We start from the raw sequence: 20,991 nt of genomic DNA on the forward strand, positions 1-20,991 counted from the left end.
TTCTGACCCCTATGGCATACTTTATGTGTCTTCCTATAGCGCTGTCTAAGGACAGATCTCGGGTGGCCCTACAGGAGCCTCACTTAATCGGCTTACTCTTGTAAGCGTGTGACGTCACCAAAACGAACAACACCGCAACTCGCCATCGCTGTAGAGTGCCGACAACCGAGCAGGAAAGCCAAGAAAAACTGGAAAGAAAATCCTTACATCTATTCAGAAGAGTAGCGACAACTTCCCGACTGGGTGTGAGCCCAACGCAGCGCGACAGAAAGGGGGCACTGAGGCACAGGGCGACGTATACGTCAACCACGAAAGATGCGCAGGGGTTCGTTGCCGAACGCTCGGTAAACAGTCTCCCGGTATGCAGACTGCCTGTTTGAACACGGCCGCCTTCTTCGTGTTGGCATCCCTAAAGGCCGGAGCTGTTCGCTATTGCATAGAACTGGTTTTCGTGTATTGAGCGGGGTAGCTTCATGAATATCTCTCTCTCTGCGCTCTGAGCATATGTTAGCCACACACGGTCACTAAGTGTGCGTACCTGAAAGCGAGCACGGCGGTTAGGGAGGCACGGTGCCATTTATAACGAGAGCCCAGGTCGCCATGCCTGTCTTATTAGCGAGCGTTCTCATATGAATCACAGCGACGGCTGCGATGCCGTGCGATAATCCGTGAAGCTTATTACTCGCCAGTGGTGAGCCGCGGTTATGTATGACCTGCCGCGCAAGACCGCAGCAGAAAGCAATAATGTGTCATAGAAACAATCGCTTTCTGCTACAACACACGTGCCGGCCAGCCACTACAGATATTTAACAGCCTGGTTTGTCCACTGAAAGCGATAGCCTAACCACAGCGCCGCCAAGACAAACTGTCAGCACGGTGAGCACTGTAGTTTGTCGAATTTCCACCTATTTTATTTTCACAGCTATTTTTACAGAAGCGACGTGCAGGTTGCCAGCAGTGCGCCTTCTGTACCCTTCGTACTACGAGCTTAATAGAAATATTTGTTTATATTCTATATATGGAGCTTTCTTCAAAACATTTCAATTTTCAACATTTCAAATATTTTCAAAACATTGTCTGTAACTTTGTAGTTTTGTTTCCGTAATAATGTTGCAAATTCCTTCTTTAGGGGGGTTGAATTCATAAATGATGGTACAGCGACTGAGTAGTAAACATATATGTGCGTTTTGTAACCATTTGGGTAAGTAAAGTTTAGTTGTGCTCAAGATGAAACTTTTTGGTAATATTTCATTGCTTAAGCGGAAACAATGCATAGGGGATCGTGCTTGGCAAAAAGTAAAAAAACAAAAAAAAAAAGAAGAAACGATAGGGTTTCGATCTTGAAATATGACAACGGGCATGTAATTGGGCTAGTTGGTATATTGTTATATCACCGGAGAGTTGAAATACTGACAACGAACAAGAAATTTTTTAAACTATTAAGGCGGGACTTTCAGCTATCAACCGAGCTAAACAAATGAACCTTCGGAGGTTTTCAAATTTTACAACTTCAGAATTCATCAGAAACTTAAACAGGTCTTGGATTAAGATATAGATGTATACGTTGAAAATGATAATGCTTTCAATGAGGGGGAAATTATTTGAGTTGTCTTTACTTTATATCATTAGTCTCAGATCACCTCAGACCAGAAGTTTCTAAGATGCTAGCGACGATGCAACCTGTTGTGTGTATTGTAATTAAACATGTCATTACGATGGTCTAAGCAACGTGAGAAACGTGAAAAGGTAACAAAAAATTGGATATTTGCAAGTATAATTAGGAGAGTCTAAGGGCCATTTTGACGAGCTGATAACATTGCGGTAAATACATCGGTAATAACATCGCTATCTTAAATGTTGCATGAGCTTTTATTTAAACCTGTTTTTATTGCACAGTTAAATGTGTTTAAGTATAAAATGAGTATATTTTTGATGTTAATTTTTATGCACGAGATAGCAGTAAAGAATAGGCAAATATTTTTCGACGTGTGGGAAATATTAAAACCACATTTCGAGAAATATGATTTGAAACCATGTGTCGAGTCAGACTCAGAGCAGTATTAGCTGCGAAGTTCTTACAGCTTATTGAAGCCCGCCGATACTTTGCTATGTCGAATAATTACATGAACAAGCTAGCGTGGTAGTCTTGGCTGCAAACCTAACGAGATAAATAACCAGTATGTAATAACTCATTAGCAGCCACTTCAGCTTTAATGAAGTAAACCACTGCCGCTTTCTCAAGAAAATTCGTCCTGGTCTGGGGCTGAAGACCGCGAATAATATCCTTCCGTGGCATCCGTCCTGCTTATTAAGCTGACCAAGACGGCTCGCAGATGGGAGGGAGAAGCCAAGTAGATCGACAACCCGTAGCTGGATATGTCTCCGTCCATTCTACTTTGAAATAAAACATGGGCATCCACGCTCGAAGCACTTCTGGAACTGCAACAGAAGGAATAATTACCAATTGACCATAACTTGAAAGTGAGCCTTGATGTTTGTATATATGCACCTTTTTACAAGAGGAAGCTTCTTATAGAGAGTTTAGTGAAGCGATCCTCAAGAAAAAATTTTGTGCGCCAAATTAAAATGTGCATGATAAATATCTTTTCATTCAATGCACCCAGAAATTCTGGGAAAGTGTGTTTTTTTCTTCAACGAGAAAGGGTTAATGAAAACGTTTTGTTTTTTTCAATGATTCAATTTTCACTATGACGATACATATCTGTCTCAAGGTTCTCTTTCGACACGCTGGTAGTTTTTTGGTGCTAAGTTTTAAAAGTGCAATTCATTGATTCTCAAGGCAGTTTCAATCGCTCGGTGCGAACTTAGGACAAACTTTAATAGCAAGGAATTTATTTCCATTCGAATCAATATATTCATAAGAGTGTCTTACAGTACTCCAACCGTTACTTCTTAATTATAAGTAATTTCCAAGAAAGCTGGGCTTCATTTACTTCGTGTTTACAAACCCTCGCTTTAACTAGATCTTGGCAGTGGAGGCTGTATAGCTGTCGAAATTTAATGAAAAATCAAACTGTTACGTTATTTATTTATTTATTTATTTATTTATTTATTTATTTATTTATTTATTTATTTATTTATTTATTTATTTATTTATTTATTTATTTATTTATTTTAAGTACTTACAGCGCCCATGAGGCATTATTGTAGGGGGGATACAACTACATACAATAACACATGCAAAGAATATATCGGAAAACTTGTTAGCAAAGTAACACAACACCCTAATAGAACACTAAATGAATTCACAAGTAGTGGTAAACGCACGAGGTCTTGAAGAAATAGACCAGTCTCTCGCCAGCAATCATTCAAGGCGTTCTTCTAAACATTTTCATTCATTCATTCATTCATTCATTCATTCATTCATTCATTCATTCATTCATTCATTCATTCATTCATTCATTCATTCATTCATTTTTTCGTTCGTTCGTTCAATAAATAAATAAACCTTACAATAAACCTGGATACCCACATCACCACAGGCAGCTAAACACGAATGGTTTTCCCTGCTTGTAAAGGAAAGCTGGAGTTATAAGTTTCCCACCATGTAGGCTGATGAGCAGATGTAGGCTGAGTTGTGCCAATCGTACTAGGCGTCACCCGCTCTTGCAGCTATCCCAACATGTATGACGCACTTGGCGCACTTTACAGTGGAAACTGGAAGGTGGCGGCTGTAGGTATTCGGCTGGGAAAGGGAAGGTTTGACGGGGAGGTCGGCCTTTCCCTTCCACTTTTTGCTCACTCCATCTCAGTTTAAAGAGTTTACTTTATTCTCGTTTTTGTATTCCATTTACTGCGCTTTCACTTTCAACCTCATGTCCAGGCGTTTCGTAAGCTCGAGGAACTTCGACCGAGACACTTAATGCCCTTGAGACGCAAAACTGGCCTACCGTATGACGGTACTCGATCATGCGTAATTAAGGGCTGTCAAGCGGGTGTCTTTTCGGGGCCGTGGCCACCATGCGCTTTGCGTGGTCGTCGGTCGACTGCCCCTGCAGGTTTCAAGGCCCGAAGTGCGAAATCTGAAGAAAAATAAAGTTACTTAATAATTCATTGCTGCCCTTTCCTGCATGGCTACGACAACTTAGGCCATTTTGTTCATTGCCAGAACATGTTCCAGGCGAACATTCTATTATTTCACTGCTTGGAAAATGGAAGTGAACGCTGAAGAGGTGTCTCTTTCTGGTGGCTATATATTTGCCTATGATAACTGTAGCTGCATATGACAGGCATTCATCTCGTTGAAGGAAATACAGCTACATATCGAATAAAAGGCGCGTTACGGGAATTTACAGCCAGCGTTAGTCTGAATCCAAAATTTTCAACTTCCTAGTGCGGACACGTATAAGCACAATAAACGTTCTGGTCACAAACAAACAAACACAGTGTTGTCATGCTTCTATATCGAGCTTGAAGGATACAGAAGAAATCGAGAGTAGAAAGCATGCTTCTCCCTCGTAAGTAATTGTTCCCTAGTGCCATATTTGATTAACTGAGACATAAATAATAAAAATAATAATAAATAATAATAATAAAGTTTGGTCTTAAACTGAACATTAAAAAGACGAAGATCATGGCGTCTTGCCCTATCAAGTCTTGGAGCATCAATGGACAAGAAGTGGAAGCTGTGACAGATTTTCTGTTCTTGGGCGCCAAGATTACCTCGGAAGGAGACTGCAGCCATGAAATTAGGAGACGCCTGCTTCTGGGAAAGAGAGCAATGGTTAGCCTTGACCGCCTAGTAAAGAGCAGAGACATTAGTCTGCCAACCAAGATCCGTATAACCCGTGCTATGGTCTTTCCAGTTGTGATGTATGGATGCGAGAGTTGGACTGTGAAAAAGGCTGACCGCCGAAGAATTGACGCGTTTGAATTGTGGTGCTGGCGAAGACTCTTAAGAGTTCCTTGGACTGCCAGAAGATCAAATCAGTCGATATTGTCGACCATAAGCCCTGACTGCTCATTGGAGGGTCAAATTCTAAAGTTAAAGCTCAGCTACTTTGGTCATCTGATGAGAAGAGAGGAGTCGCTGGAGAAAGATTTGATGTTGGGAAAGGTTGAGGGTCGCCGGAGAAGGGGTAGGCAGCGAACGCGATGGTTAGACGGCATTCTCGAGGCATTGCAGATGAAGCTATGTGATGTTAAGAAGATAGTGAGAGACCGGAAAGCGTGGCGTGACATGGTCCATAGGGTCACGAAGAGTCGGACACGACTGAACGCCTGAACTGAACTGAAATAATAAAAAAAATCTCGCTTACTAACACTCACAACTTCCTTCAAAATTAATGAGAGCGTTACCACATAAGTCAAACGCGAGGGGGAGATTTGTACAACTGATATGCTATTCACAAACAAGATACAATGATTAGCGTGGAGGGCACTCTTCACAGAAAGTGATTGAGGAACGCAGGGTAATACAAATTATCTTGGACTGCAATTGCGAGACTTATTAAATAATTATTTTATGGCTCAGTAAACACAAATTAACCTATGCAACATCAGTGATAAAGAAAGCTTATCTGATGGCATGATCCTAAAGAAACAGAACTGAAGTAAATCGTGCGTAACAGGTAATCTTAGCCACATACCAGAAGTACGATGACAACCACCTAAAGCTGTCTTTTGTACTCGAAGCTTGGGGAAACCTATTCAAATCAAGAAATGCCTCCTCCAGTAAAAAAAAAAAAAAAGAAAAAGACTTAAACGAAATCTACCAACAAATATTTTGTTCTTCACAGGCGTCCGGTGCATATAACGTAACATCCTATTTCCCCGCAAGGAGGGTCCGAGAGCGTAAATATCACGGATTCGAACGAAAAACTATCTTCTACGCACGGTTCGTTGAACCCTGTGTGCCACTGGCGTCTATGGTTTTCATTCATCACTTCTTCGCGTACCGCCGTCCGGACAAAATTTTCCCATCTCTGCACGTCAGCACAACAAGCGACGGGAACCCCTAACCCACGTGCCACTACACAGCGTGCTAGTACACACTTCCTGCGGATGCTGGAGCCAAAAGGACGGAGCTGTAACCCAGCAGCGCTACGAAATAACCCAAATACAAACAGTAAGAAAAGACGGGAACACGAGTTCAGAGGGTATCCCACTTAGTTTAAAAAGAAAAGAAATATTGTTTCACACGCCAGTCAGAGGCACTAAAACACAAAAAAGAAAAGAGACCAGGGGTAAAGGGGCAAAGGGGAACCACGTTCACTAGAAAACTCTTGCACGCCGCCAGTATATTTTTGCCCGTCGAAGCCGCGCGGCAGCGGACGTTGGTGAAAAATCGCTCGAAAACAACAGGAAAGAGGCGCTTTTTAACTCCACTGCATTTTTTTTTTTACGCACCAACACACACAGACCGGCCGCCTTCGAAGACGCCGCGTTTGAGCGTACGTTGCGCACAGTATCTAGCGACGTCGCCGCCAGTGACGGTCGGACGCGTGCAGTTGGGGTGGGTGGGTTTCTCCAAAGTCGAGCCCGGGAAGAAGTTCGCAACTCCTCGTTTCCGGACGCGACGCGGGTGCGGCGCCGGTGGTTCTTGACGGTGGGAAAAGAAAAACTGAAGACGCTCGAAGATTCGCCAGAATTCGGCATAAGGCGCAGAAAGAGAGATGCGAAAGAGGGTAACAGAAGCCGCGAAGCGTTTGCTTTACATAGGCTGTCGCGTTTGTCGCATTTCCGGAACCTTAAGTTTCCCTCGTTTTCGTTCTTTTTTTGTTTTTCTTTTCTCGTACGGGGTTGTCCCTCACCTTTGGTTTTCCATTTCCGCACACCTGATTCAGATATGGGCTGGTAAAGAAAAATCTCCGCCGCACGTGTGTCGTCAACTTGAGTGACACGAAGAGCTTTTTTGGCTTTTCTCACATTTGTATATGATCCGATTGTTGGTAAATACATGTATTGGTACTCTGAAAATCCTTCCTCTTGATAGATGATTCATAAGGTGCTCACACAGAGGGTTATTTCGATATACTGCCAATAAGTGTCTATTGTGACCGATTGTGTTTCACTTTGCGGTGCTTTGAAAGGTCTTTATAGTTTGGTTTGGTTTGGTTTGCGGGGTTTAACGTCCCAAAGTGACTCAGGCTATGAGAGACGCCGAAGTGGAGGACTCTGGAAATTTCGTCCATTTGACTTTTTTTAACGTACACTGACATCGTACCGCACACGGGCGCCTTTGAAAGGTCTTTATACCGTAACGACTACGTTACATATATGTCATGGAACTGGCCACATGTTAAATGCAATAATGATTGTTCCAGCACCGATCGTCTCCCCAAGTTTCATTTCCGCACAATGAAAGAAGGGGGGAATTACACCCTTAATGGTATTTATTTGTAAGATTGGTTGATTGGGCTATAGCTTCTGTAAATAGGTCATTTTTGACGCGCTGAAATTTCCCATAGACACAGGAATAATTAAAAACAGACGAGAGCTGCTTCCAACTGACTTATGCTGTAAAACCCATAAGCGTTTTATGTATGAGTCTTTGTCAAAAAATATACAGTAGAGAAGGCTTGCTCTGAAGCCCTGTAATGGGGCTCACTGCGCATCTCCAGCGTTCGCAATCTCACAGGTGTCGAGAATTCGTCGTAGTGGTTAGGTATTTCAGGAATGTTTTAATTAAGTTGTTCGATTAACTCACTAAGAGGCAAACTTCTCGGGCTCCGTAACTTTGACAAATGCATTACATCATCAGCCATCATAGAATAACAGCTTCAGCAAGATGGCAAGAAAGGCAAAAGATTTGTTTCATAATTGGGACGAATAGTCAACTGACTCAGGTACTCGCAAGTGATGTAATTTTTTATGTCGCAGTGATTTTTCGGGTTTCGTAGGAGTGGATGACCGACGGTTGAAAAGGGTAACGAATTGGATACCAAGGGAAGGGAAGCGCACCAGGGGGCGGCAAAAAAGTCAAGCGGGTAAACGAGGTTAAGTTCGCATAGGAAAAGTGAATGCAGCTAGCCCAGGACCGGGTTATTTGGAGGAATATGGCAGAGGCGTTCGCCTTACAGTGGGTATTGCCCGGCTGTTGATGATTATGATGATTTCTCAGGTTATTTGGCCTGGACTTCTTCCAACGATACTGCACTGATTTAGGAACTTAACACGGACGCGGTACATTTTGTATTGAATAGGCAGGAAACCGGCGGTCGAATTTTTCAAGTTCTTTTGGGCCTCGCATAACTTGGCCGCTTTATAAGGAAAGGAAGGGGAATAAGGGGAGACCATTAGGAAATACCTCACCTTTTCCTAGCTGCTGCTCTGGGTGATGATGAAAAGGAGTGAAGATATTTTTTTTTATAACCGGTGACGTCTCAAATCGACATCGCTACGAGTGGCGCCATATTAGAGGGCTCTTTCAATTAGAATAATGTGTGCTCTTGAACATGCACTCGCATCCGGCAGTGCACGCGCGCCTACGCTGGCGTCGCTATACTGCAGGGATCGAACTAGTACCCTGGGCACCAGCAGTATAGCGCCCTGACCCCTGCGGTGGGGCGAAGGGACTGAGTGAACGACGGAAGTTCTATAATTGCAACATATATGTAGCGCAGGAGAAGCAATCTTTCATTATTACAGCGCAAAGATGGCACAAAACAAGAGGAGGACACAACAGCGCTGTTGTGTCCTCCTCTTGTTCTGTGCCGTCTTTGCGCTGTAATAATGAATGTATGTAACCAACTCGCCCAAAATGTTGTATTAAGGATAAGCAAATAGCGCTTTTGTGTACAATGCGCAAATAAAGAAAAAATTAAGGTGATCGATAATAAAAAGGCAGGCGAAAAGCAATACTGCTTCAAGTATGGATCCTACTTTTTTATAGAAAATACCCTTCAGTCCTTCAGAGAGCCACTCTGATTTATTGTTTACAGAATTTGACATAGGTTTCTGGTTAACAAGCCTGCGAATAGAAGGCTTAAAATTGCAGTCGAATCTGGATAACTTGAAGCAAGGGACTAGAAACTAATCTACGCATGATGCGGACTTTAAATCGCTATCTCACTTCCCTTATCATAAGGAATGTTAACAAAACCAAAGAATTGGTAAAAAATATAGGAGTTCGTGCCAACCAAGTTAGAATTCAGAAATTGCGTTTTAATTTGCCGGACTCGCAATGACGCGGTAATGGTTACATTTCATCGATTATGCGTGTCTAATTGTGTCGCATCGATTAATTCGGCCACATACGACAAAATGACATGCTTCCAGGACTTCCGACCTACGGCGCCACTACCTAAATTCTGCGATAGAGGGCCAATGCATGACGCTGGATATGGTGCGCATAAACCTGGGCGGATTGGTAGTATTACATTTTGGAAAAGGGAAGGACGAAATGGCGAACATAAATTAAAACGCCTATTTGTTTTTTTTTTTTGCTTTTTTGCTTGATTTTAAGAGAGACAGAAAACAGAGACGAACAAAGTTGACTTCAGGATATTTCACGAACACATTCCTTGATCTTCTTATACATACATCCAATTTTAGTTAATATGAGCTCATGACTCAAGGTTCATAATTCGAGACGGTTAACGCGGCCAGCTAAAGTACATTTCAACACACTTGCTGCAGAGGTTCCCGAGAAAAAATATTCTGCGGAAGTGACAAGCCTTTAAGAGAACGTACAGCTTGTCGTTAACCCAAAGTTTGCCTTCCAAGAATTTCCCAGGTTCAAGGATCCCGCGCTGAACGAACCAACACTGCCGGCACGCTGGACACACACACACACACACAAGGTGCCGGCCTGCTGGATCTATCCACCTTTAGATTCCTCACTAAAACACAGCGAGAACATGAAGGTTGAGTCGAAGTGTTTTGGAACGTCAACGTCTTCAAATCGAGCTCCTCACTAAAACACAGCGAGAACATGAAGGCTGGGTCGAAGTGTTTGGGAACGTCAACGTCTTCAAATCGTGCACGCCTGCTCGAAAACCGATCGTCCGTGCCTCGTTCAGTACGCGGCGGGGGCGTTTTCAATTAGTCCAGCACCCATAGCGACCCCCCACCTCGATGCGGTAGTAGCGAACTGCTATCTTCAGCGGTGGCGCGCTCATGAATATGCAGCCTCCACAGAAGCGAGCAGCAGATGAGCTCCAGAAGCGGCGGACGCCCATGACAGAGCTAAGCGCCTAGACGGATGAAGACTAACCTCGCGTCGTACGCTCCATGCCTGACCAAGCGGAGCACTGAGAACGGCATCCGCCTCCGTCAATCTGACACGTGCTTGTTGTTGAGTAGCTCTTGACTTTGACGGTGGGAGCATACGTCGGTCACAGCTATGGATGTAGGTTTTTCTATCGGAATAAATTCACTTACTGCTTTGTAAGACGCCAGCGTCCCCTCGCAGATTACTTCGACTGCAGCAGTTACTTCCCACAGTGTACTTTTGCGAATGCTTCTGTGTCTCCTGATGTGTTTTGGCGTGTCAAGTGCAGTTCGCCCTAACGAGACTCTGATCAGGATACTTTTTCTCAACTCGACGAAAACATTGGAAATCTCATGGTTTGCTCTTTTATCGTATAGTGTGTAGTATCTGTCCGTTAAAAGCCTTTTAACAAGACTTGCATAAATCCACTCTTTCGCTACGACGAGACCTTCTAATGCCTTCAAGAAGTCGCCGTGGTCAAAGCATTCCCAACATCAAAAACAGTTGTCGATGCCACTCCACGCTGACTTGAAGTGGCTGAACACACGGCGGGGTAAGGAGGTCCCTTGCGTAACAAAGCAAGTGGTGATACCGCGTATCCGTGGACGGAACTCCAAAGGCAATAACATGACAGGAGCGCCGCTGTATAAACAGCGCCCCTGGATTGCGCAACGCCGAGCGCGGCCACAAAATAAAGCGGCGTGCCTGGGGAACAACCTCCGCTTCACACGCGCAGCTCCAGTTAGGAAGACGCCTGGTAAGATGGATATCATCGCAACAACGAAGAAGACGGTCGCCGGTTCGTTTCTTGCGTGTGAGGAAGACCCGAATGTGAAGATTTCGATTTGCAGCGTGTAGAGAGCCCTGTAGGTTGGATCCTGCTGTTCATAAGAATTAAATTAATTACCTATCAATTGATCAGCTGAACATGTGCTGGGTGCTCGTTTTATGTGAATAATTCACCTCCCTATGCTATTTCTGTTTGATTTGTAGCAAATTCGAGGCGACAAATTTCATATGACCGGAATTGAAGTACATTCTCTTCTCAGTGAGTTTATTTTTAGTATCGAACGACTTAAACAGACTTGCTTAATCGGAAAGCAATGTCGAGGACACCAACATTGGTGACAAGAGATTACAAGATACCATTGTTCTGGTAGGCGATAGCAGACAGGTGACTTAGCCGACAACTGATTCGTCGATAGGAGAGTGATGTAGCCATACCACATGCTGCTATAAAGTTAAGAAGAGCTGCCAGCTCGTATTGTTCATTTGAGGAGGGTGGGTGTGAGAGAAATATACTTCCCAGGGCTCTTTGATGGCGAGTGAGGCAAGCTACTCTTTGGCCGTACGGGTACGTCCGTACGGCTTGATTAAGCGGGATTTTATATCTATGTCGGGTGGTCGCCTATGACAAGTAGCTGGATAGCGTCGTAGCTTAGGAATCTATGTTGATAAGAATGTGTGAGATGTTACGAGGATCCGCAAAGAGACCAGCCGACGGCAATCATTAATGCTATCGTGTCATACCCTTAACAGCGGAGCTTAAGTGTTCTCCTTAACTTTAGTGCCATAGCTCTGAAGGCCTCGTTTTGCAGAAAATCCGGCGTCGGCGTGTGGGTGAAAAATCGCGTGCATGGCACTGGCGGGTGGTAGGTATTGTCTTGTTTATGACCGGACACTGGTTGGTCGTAGGGTTGGCTGACGTCACGTGACCACGTGATTTGGCTGATTTAGCTGCTAAACTAACTCGGGTCTCTCATTTCAGACGGAGGGGTGATATAAGAATCAGACTCCCAGGACCCTTGCATTCAGAGTCAGACCAACACCACCTAGACGAAGCCGTCACGATGCCGTATGATGACGTCACAGGGGAGCGGAGATGCCTTTAGCTAGCCTAGGTGGTGTTGGTCAGACTCGTTACGTCTAGGCCACGCAGGAACGCTCCTGTGCCTTGGTCAAAGTGGGGATTTATACCTTTATCGGGCTATCATTCATGTATGACTGTAAATATAGATTATCAGTAAGAGATAAAATAAAGAAATTTAGGGATTACTAATCGGGCGCTATCGCGTCATAACATCAACGGCGAAGTTTAAGTGTCCCTGCAATTTTTTTTCATGTCCAATACTCACTACCTACCAAACCATTTCTGATATTCCTAGAGATCCGGAATAATTATTACGACACCTGCAATAAGCAAAACCTCGCTTTATGCTAAGGTTGACCGAATCTCTGAGCTATGCCTCGTCTTAACTCAAGCCGTTCCCGTCTCGACACCGTTGCCGTGGCGTAACGCGGACGGGCGCTGTGGTTCTCCATATATACCCGCCAATGGCGCGGCATGGAAAAAACGGTGGCATCCACAAGCGGAGGCGTCCATCGCGTACTGGGGCCACCACACAGCACACTCGTGGTATTCACGCACGCCGCGCTTCTTCGTCGCCGGAGGCCAAGGTGATTCATCACATGCGAGCGGCGCTCCGTCTCATCGGGACCGCGGGAACAAGATGGACGAGCATGGCGCGTCGGCTGTGAGCTTGACGCGTACCTGTACTTTCATCCTGCCAGGCGAGAAAAAAGAACCCCGAAAGACGAACAAGGGGGCCAACCGAGGGGTCTTTCGTGTAGATCACAACAGAAGCGGCTTCTCTCTTGACACCTGGGATGAGGAGGCCCAAAAGTTATGCGCGTGCACACAGACCGTGGAAGCAATTAGAAGAGAAAGAAGCTGTGTCTACCGTGGCCAGAATCCCAGAAAAACGATCCATAAACGCGGCTGCGGCGGCAGCGTCGGGGCGTTTGTTCCCGTCCACATTTAATTGCTCGTTAGCGGCTCCTGGCTTTAAGCTCGAGGAGGGTAAGCATATATGTTGCAGCTCCCTCGGATTCCAATGACTGCTCGCTGGTTCATGGCTTGCTTGCATCACCTCTACGTCCGCCGAAGTTGGTGTATCGACTACAAACAGAAGCCGCGATAGTGTACGTCCTCGAGTGGAGAAAGCCCCCTGGCTTTGTCTGCGGTGAATTTGCCAGAAAGATGTGGGTGCCCCGTATTTTCAAGGAATCACCTGTACGCCATTGTGCAGCTGCCGTGTGCTGACGCCCTGTTTACTAACGCGCACATCCATCCTCTGACTTTAGCTCGAGCTCGTTTATGGAAAGAGGAAAGTTCGTGGAGACCTGCGGTCGTACGAAGCCACGTGATCGACTGTTTAGAGCTAATAGACGCATTAGTCAGCCCATCTTAGAACAAGCCAAAAGACACAAGACAAAGAAGAGATGAACACAAGACGACGCATTTGTCATTGAATGACGTTGTCGGTCAGTTAATAATGAACTTTATTTTTTATTGCATCTCATTGTGCAAACTGCTACGAGCGCAATGACTTCAATGCAAGAACATCGCAGCTTAGCCTCTCCCTTCCAGGCATTAGGATGCTTCTGATGGAACGAACGTCCCAAGGCAGAGTGTCCACATTGTGGCAACAGGGTCCTCCTATATGTAGAAAGAAAGAAAGAAAGAAAGAAAGAAAGAAAGAAAGAAAGAAAGAAAGAAAGAAAGAAAGAAAGAAAGAAAGAAAGAAAGAAAGAAAGAAAGAAAGAAAGAAAGAAAGAAAGAAAGAAAGAAAGAAAGAAAGAAAGAAAGAAAGAAAGAAAGAAAGAAAGACTGAGCCGCAAATCTCCATAAGCTTCAAGCGCAAGACGCAGGACTTAAATCGATATTGAGATGCATGGTGGGCACTTTCCATATCTCGCAAATGATTAACCTCATCGTCGTAGATGATAAAGCATACAGCGATCAGGCTTACACCGCAGTAAACTGCTGGGAAAAAGAAGAAACGTGCATTACGAAACAGGTGGGTAGATCGAAACAAAGACTGGTGGGAACCCCTTACGATGACTCATCGCTTAACCAGCCACCGCAGGTGCTCCAACATTCCGTAAGGTTGGATACATACAAAAGCCAAGGAGTTCGCATGGACAACTAAGTAAATATCCGAAAGGTCTTGCTGCACGGACTGCGAAAGAACATGGCGTCTCCGATTTTGAGCGGTATAGGCTATATACGAGGCGTTCTCACAGGCATACGCAGACTGTATTACATGGACTCGACACGATGACCAGGAGTAGATCAGCGGCGCCCACGGCCACCCGATATGACCGAAAAGCGGCATGTTCAAATGGCCCGACCGCCCGCTCTTTCGGACTGCGCCCTGGGCATTTGTTTCTTTCCGAGTCCCACTGACCTTAACCCTGGGGCGCGTATCCGAGCTGTCCCTCAGCCGACTATGAGGCACATAAACGGACGGTACATACGATAAGAGTCCTGCTGTCTCGTCTGCGTCGGACTCCGTAAGTGTATACAAGTTTCAAATGCTCGACACAACTTACGCATCACGCGCTGATGAAGAGGCGATAAACCCGCTTAAGGGGCAGCCTTTCTTCACTGAACACACTGAAAACGGTGGCAGAACGGAAAAAGCAACAAACAGGAAACCTGAGAAAAGCCATTAGGGGCAATAATAATAATAATAAAAAAAAACGAAGTCGTTTTGGGAAAAGGGTTAAAAAAAGAAAAGAAAACATAGCTGAGGCTTTCCCGGGTGACTGATACGGTGCTTTCACTTTGACGTGAGCCCAACTGCATGCACGGTGGAGTGGCAAGCGGACGCCAGACCTCTTTCTCCTTGGACTCATTTCGTATTCTGTAAGCGCGCGGAGATACAGAACGGAACCCCGTCGATAAAGAAGAAAAAAACAAAAAAAAGCCGCAGGTTTGTGTGTGCTTGTGTTGCTTTCTGTGTAATGAGTTGTTTGCAGGCTGCCGTGAAACGGCAGCGCGTGATTCACGAGACCATTTGTCGCCTGAAAAACGGCTGAATAGGGACGCGGAGAGGATGTTCTAGTTCGGAGAGTACTGTTACTGCGACGAAAACAATCAACGAGGTCGGAAGCCTATACAGCTTCTCGAATCCCGCGGAACTAAAAACTGTGCCGGTAATCAATTTCAGGCATTAAGTAGCCGTACTTGACTGCCCACAAATGCTCCCTTCTTCAGACTATGCAGGACCGCCCACAAAATATTACAAATAAAGACATAGACGACACAAGCACTCATTCCGAACTGATTCTTCATTGACACCTATACAAATATATGCCTAAAATCGCCTTCCTTAGTGATGCAATTAAGCTAATATGTCCCCATCAGGTGCCCGCCGTCAAAAATTTTGATTTTTCGAGAATCAGTTAAATGGATGGTGTGGAGACTCAAAATGCACGTGCTTCTCTAATGAACACCTCTAAATCATATGCAGTTCTGGTTCCTATTGTTTGCTACTACCTAGCGCGCTTCAAGTAGTGGCTTAAAAGGGTGGTTTTCTTTTCCTTTTTTTTCCACACCAGCGACAACACGCACACACAAAAATCAAATTCCAGTAACTACCTGCACTTCCACTTGTGTTCCTGTACATTTTAATTGAAACGCCAACCAGTTTAGATGAAACAAGTGAATCAGTATGGGAACTGTACTATACACTCTTTGTTCGTGAGATGAACATGCAACAGAATTGTCACGATGTTTTGTTGTGCGAACCTTCTTAGTTTTTGGAATAGTTTCATGATTACAAAGTTTTCCCAGCGTTATCAAGCGCGAGAGCATCATCTGGAAATCTGACAGTGCTGGGTCACTGTCGTTAAGCAGAAGTGAGCCCTGTCCTTTTTTGTGTGACCACTCGTACGCGGTCTCCAAAAAGTGTAACAAAGGCTCGCTCAAAAATCCGCGCTGTTCAACACATTTCAGTCCTTTCCTTCGTCTACTAAGCATGCTGAATAAATATATTATGGCAATTACTAAACACCAGAACTAATGGCACAACTGTGTAAAAGCCGAATAGCGCCTGAGATAAAATATTTGACGGGAAAATTACCCATGAAACAATCAGTGACGAATACGCAGCGCAAACAACTTTGTCTAGCTCTGATACTTGGACATGAGCAACACGACTTGTAATTGGCAGTTGGACTTTTATTATTAATAATAATAATTTGCTTCTCAATACTACATGCACTACACTAGAATACCACACTACACTACACTACACTACACTACACTACACTACACTACACTACACTACACTACACTACACTACACTACACTACACTACACTACACTACACTACACTACACTACACTACACTACACTACACTACACTGCAATGCAGTAGACTACGCTACACAACTGGGAAAAAAGTAAGGAGGTGGAATCCCTAATAGTGAGCTAGACGAAGCTAGCACCTTTCTCGAAACGTTGCCTGAGAGGCTGGAGCCCCCTTTGGCCCTTGTTCATTTTGATTTAGTTTACTAAACAGCATGAGGTATGCACTAGTTACGCTGACAGTGAAATACAATCCCAGTAATTACAGTTCATTGCATTATATCAGCTTTATACTACACACGATAATGCAGCCATATCGTGCCGTACCCCATACCATACCATACCATACCATACCATACCATACCATACCATACCATACCATACCATACCATACCATACCATACCGTACCGTACCGTACCATACCGTACCATACCGTACCATACCGTACCATACCGTACCGTACCGTACCGTACCGTACCGTACCATACCATACCATACCACACAATACTCTACCGTACCTTACCGTGCCGTATCATGTCATGCCATAACATACCGAACTGCAAGCACTTTTTGCTCAAAAGTTCTTATAAAATTATTCAGGTCTTTAACATTAAAGGAAAAGTACCATTTTCGGAGCAATAACATATGGGAGAATTTTTATCAAGGTTAGTAATAAAGACTAGTGCATAAAATCGCACCCGTAAGTAGTTTGTGACACGTTCCGTAAATACAACCGTTCCAAAGCTCACCGCTCCAAAATGCAGCATCATTTTTTTATTTTTAAGTGACAATCCAGCACTCGATGATGCGGGCAAGAACCTCGGTTGGCGCCGCTGAAGAATGGGCCATTGCACGACAACGCAATGCCACTCTGGACATTCTACAAAAAATTGCATCATATTAGCAATAGTAAGAAAAATACATCTGCAGTGACGCAATCTGTAAACAGACCGACGAAGTGTCACAGACCTCTGTAGTTTAAAAGACCGTGCAAGATATTTCTTCCGATTACCGTCACAGGAATGGTCGTCTGGGAATTCACGGATGCTTGCTCTAACAAAAAAAAAAAAAGATTAACAAAGGTAAGGTAACACTTGAGAATTCTCGCATGTGTTGCGCAACGCCATTACTCATCGTACACGTTCCAACAGCGGTTCATCTGAATTCTCGACAATTCTTCCATCAACTCCCAAAACCTCTGGCGCTGCATGGTTATACACAAACACAACACACACACACAAAAGATTAAAGTAAGACGTTCACACAAACCTATGATGCGCTCGCTGCCAACTGCCTGTTATTTGTGATACGAAGAAGAAAAATGCATCACAAAAAACGTACACGGTTACAGTAAGAAGAAGAAGACTAAAGGTTAAGAAACGATCAGAAACAAAAACAATAACAGCCAGTTGGTAGCGAGCACGTCATCGGTGCGAACGTTGTGTGTATTGTGTTTGTGTATAGCCATGCAGCGCCAGAGGTCTAGCCAGATAGGTATAGCCATGCAGAGAGAGACCATACTTACTTAACCAGCCAAAAGACGAGACACAGCAAAGAGGAGGACAGGAGCCCGCTTGCAAGTACTACTTCCATCAGCTGTTGTCAACCATGTCCTTAACCCGTAGCATTCATTATAGGCGGTGTCAGAGTGGAAGACACGACCTCCCGGTAAAGCGATTCGGAACGAATTCAAAAAAGAAAGGAACGCGTATTTTCTTAAAAAAAAAAATAAAATAAAAAAAAAAAATAAAACGCGGTTTTTCAGCCTCCCACTCAGTAAGCGGCGGTGGGCCAGGCCAGGACCGCGCCACGGTAACAACGACCGATCCTGACTCACACAAGAGGAGGTTATCGCCTTCGCTTGTATAACAGGCCCGCTTGTGTTGTGCGTTGCGCCAAAGTTGTCATCTAGGTGCACCGACCTCGCACTTTGAGAGGGGGAAAATTCACACCATCACGATGTTACTGACGATTATGTGCATGTTATAGGCTTTCCTCAAAGAGGGGATGGGGCGAGGGGGCTTAAGACACAAGTGAGCATAACAAGTGCATTTCAAGAGTCATGTCTCTTACTGTACCTTTAGCGAGAAACCGCGCAAGGTTTCCTCGTTCGCCAGCGCCACCACCATGGAGTTGAGGAGTAAGCTATAGGGCAAGCTTTTCCAGTAAGGGTTGCGGTAGCTTTATATAAAGTATTAAATTGATGTCAAGGACAGTAAAGCGATTGCTAACGCCCGCGGAAAGTTCGGCATGTTCGTAGTAATAGCTAGCGTAGAAGTGTAGGTAAGAACGAGAAAAGGGAGAAAATTATGTGGACAAGAACAATGATGGGAGAACAAAGTACTGACAAGCTAATTGCACTTGCGGAATTAAAACAAAAAGGCTGCGTGGCTTTCGAAAACGACGTTTATTGATAATAATTCATTTGTCTATTAGCCATACCTGCAGTATCAGAAACCTCCATTGCAGAGGCGGGAAAGAGTGAAGAAGGATACAAGGCAGAGGAACAGACTTGTAATCAATTAAAAGGGTAAAAGGTAACTATCATGGCTTCACAAGCTCGGAAGAGGACAACTGCTCGCATATACACGTCTGATAAGAAAGCCCTGAGGATTGAACCGGATTGGCACTCGAAACTTTAATGAGACGACCGATTACAGTCGTAACATTAAATGAAAAATATGGTCTTTAATAAGTGTTCCGTCTGTCTTTAATCCTTTCATTTTTTTTTTAAATCTAATATTAAGTCTAGAGGCTATTTGCCATGCCAGCCGCGGTCACGAGCATATCCTTGCATCTCATCGTCCGCCTCCCTCTATTAAACTTTTCCTTTTCTGATATCCGCTCTGAAGATGCGAAACATTATAATTATCGTATTATAAGAATTATAATAATAGATATAACTATAAAAATGTCCCGTGCTACGGTATTTAATATACGGATTTTTAAAGGCTCAGTCTTGGGGCCTTTGCATTTTTGCTTCATATCAATGCCTTGCTGTCAGTTATCTGATAGCTTTTCGATGCACTGTGCATACTGTCTCCACTGTGTTACCTGGCAAAGCAAAAGTTGCAGTTATGTGGATAAAAGTGCAATTAGATATATTTGTTTCCTTTGGTGACAAACAGCCTTTTCAAGTTAGCCCATTAGTATCTGTGCAGAGCACACTGAGACAGCTGCTAGAGCTAATCTGCCCATGCGCAACAGTAATGAATCTGTGCCATGTTTTACACAAATCGGAAACTTCAATTGGGACAAGAATAAAAAAAAAAGAACTCGTTACGTCATTGATCCACCACCATTGCTGCAGCCTTTGATGCGCCGGTGCTGCAACATATATCTTCTTTTTTAGTGCATAACTTCTCGAGACAACTTACTGGTAAGTCACCGAACAAGTCCTCTTCCGTGGTATTGCTAGGAACTAGACATGGAATACCAATTTTATACGACGTTTTGTTGCGAGGGATCGGATGCTTTTGACACGGAGAAGTCGACTTGTCCGAAATAATGGCCGACAACAGATATTAAGCATGTTTAGGTGAGAGAGGGGCTTCACAGACCCTGGAGAGTCTGGGACTGCAAATAAATCGGAAAATTATTTTCCCTAAAAGGAATCAGCCAATGTAGGCAAATAGCGTAGCCATACAAGAAATAGGCTCATATCCCAGGTAGGTAATTACCGTGAGGTCTTTGATGTTACTCAATAACCTCCAAAGTTCAAACAGCGCAATTAATGAAGGAGGAAATTACATCTACAAGAAATTAACTGGTATCTATGGCAACCATTTTACCTCATTTTTTGAAAATTTATTTTAATTGATGAATGAATGAATGAATGAATGAATGAACGAATGAATGAATGAATGAATGAATGAATGAATGAATGAATGAATGAATGAATGAATGAATGAATGAATGAATGAATGAGGCATTACCACCCACATCCCATGGAAGAATGTCGTGTTGTCCTGACGAACGCCGAATTGATGGCGATAAAACATTATTGGTTATTGCTTTTGTGACACCCAAAAATTAGTTGTGGTTTAGGTCTGGTTAAAGATGAATGGAAGCGGAAGCTACTTTTGCCTCATTCATTAGTCCTTTATCACGCCCTATTAGTGTAGGGCTCTACATTATTGGGGACACTTAAGCTCAGCCTTTAAGGGTATGACGTGAGAGCGTAGGCTACCAGACCACACATAAAGACCTGCTTCAACCAAGCCGTATGAACGTGCCTGCGTGTCCCAGGGGTAACATGAATTAAAACGTCGTGGCAGGCTGATTCTCTCACCCTCCCACATAAAAGGAGAGGCCCGAGTTGGCGCTCTTTCAGGCACCCACAGACACTGACACTGAAGGCTCGGGTTCGCTAGCGTTACTATATAAGATTTGCCAAAGCCTATATAGTAACTCTAGAGTTGCCTGCCGTAGTGTAGCTACCGCTTCGAAAACAATACTGCATATATTAGTTAAAGAGGACTTTTCCCGACATTAAGGTCATTAAGGACATATATGCAAACTGTACAAACAAAACAGTTTTGAACATTAGACACAACCTACGTCCACCTCATAAAGCTTGAGTATGTAGCTTAATAAAAAGACAATCTAAGCTGTCTTCCGGTCAGAGAAAGCCTTTCGGTGCCGTGGAGCTGAACCATA

Source organism: Amblyomma maculatum, chromosome 10, assembly GCF_055883805.1.
Source record: "Amblyomma maculatum isolate TAMU_Amacu chromosome 10, ASM5588380v1, whole genome shotgun sequence".
NCBI lineage: Eukaryota > Metazoa > Arthropoda > Arachnida > Ixodida > Ixodidae > Amblyomma > Amblyomma maculatum.